This window comes from Cebus imitator, unplaced genomic scaffold (genome assembly GCF_001604975.1).
Source record: "Cebus imitator isolate Cc_AM_T3 unplaced genomic scaffold, Cebus_imitator-1.0 Scaffold1376, whole genome shotgun sequence".
Lineage (NCBI taxonomy): Eukaryota > Metazoa > Chordata > Mammalia > Primates > Cebidae > Cebus > Cebus imitator.
The window spans coordinates 8,370-9,602 of NW_016108691.1; positions in this window are offsets into that span (position 1 = coordinate 8,370).

Consider the following 1,233-nt stretch of genomic DNA (forward strand, 5'->3'; position numbering starts at 1 on the left):
AAATGGGATCTGATTAAACTAAAAACCTTCTGCACAGCAAAAGAAACTACTATCAGATTAAACCTACAAAGTGGGAGAAAATGTTTGCAATCTATCAATCTGACAATGGTCTAATATCCAGACTCTCCAAGGAGCTTAAATAAATTAACAAAAAACAAACAATCCCATTAAAAAGTGGGCAAAGGACATAAACAGTTCTCAAAAGAAGACATTTACATAGCAAAGAAACATATGAAAAAAAGCTCCACATCACTGATTATTAGAGAAATGCAAATCAAAACCACAATGAGATACCATCTCATGCCAGCCATAATGGAGATTATTAAAAAGTCAAGAAACAGGCTGGGCACAGTGACTCATACCTGTAATCCCAGCACTTTGGGAGGTCGAGGCGAGTGGATCACCTGAGGTCAAGAGTTTGAGACCAGCCTGGCCAACATGGTGAAACCCCATCTCTACTAAAATTCCAAAAATTATCTGGACATAGTGGTGGGTGCCTGTTACCCCAGCTACTCAGGAGGCTAAGGCAGGAGAATTCCTTGAACCCAGGAGGTGGAGGTTGCAGCGAGCTGATAAGGTGCCACTGCACTCCAGCCTGGGTAACAGAGTGAGACTCCATCTCAAAACAACAACAACAACAACAACAAAAAAAAAAACCAGTCAAGAAACAGCAGATACTAGCGAGTTTGCAGAGAACTAGGAATGCTTTTACACTGTTGGTGGGTTTGTAAACTAGTTCAACCATTGTGGAGGCTGGTGTGGCCATTCCTCAGAGATCGAGAACCAGAAATGCCATTTGACCTAGGAATCCCATTACTGGGTATATACCCAAAGGAATAGAAATTATTGTATTACAAAGATACATGCACACGTATGTTCATTGCAGCGCTATTTACAATAACAATGGCATGGAATCAACCCAAATGCCCATCAATGATAGACAGGGTAGAGAAAAATGTGGTACATATACACCATGGAATACTGTGCAACCACAAAATGGAATGAAATCATGTCCCTTGCAGGGACTTGGATAGAACTGAAAGCCATTATCCTCAGCAAACTAATTCAGTTACAAAAAACCAAACACCTCATGTTCTCACTTATAAGTGTGAACTGAATAATGAGAACACATGGACTCAGGGAGGGAACAACACACAGTGGGGCCTGTCATGGAGTGGGTTGGGAGAGGGAGAAGGTTAGGAAAAATGGCTGTGCGTGCTGGTCTTAATACCT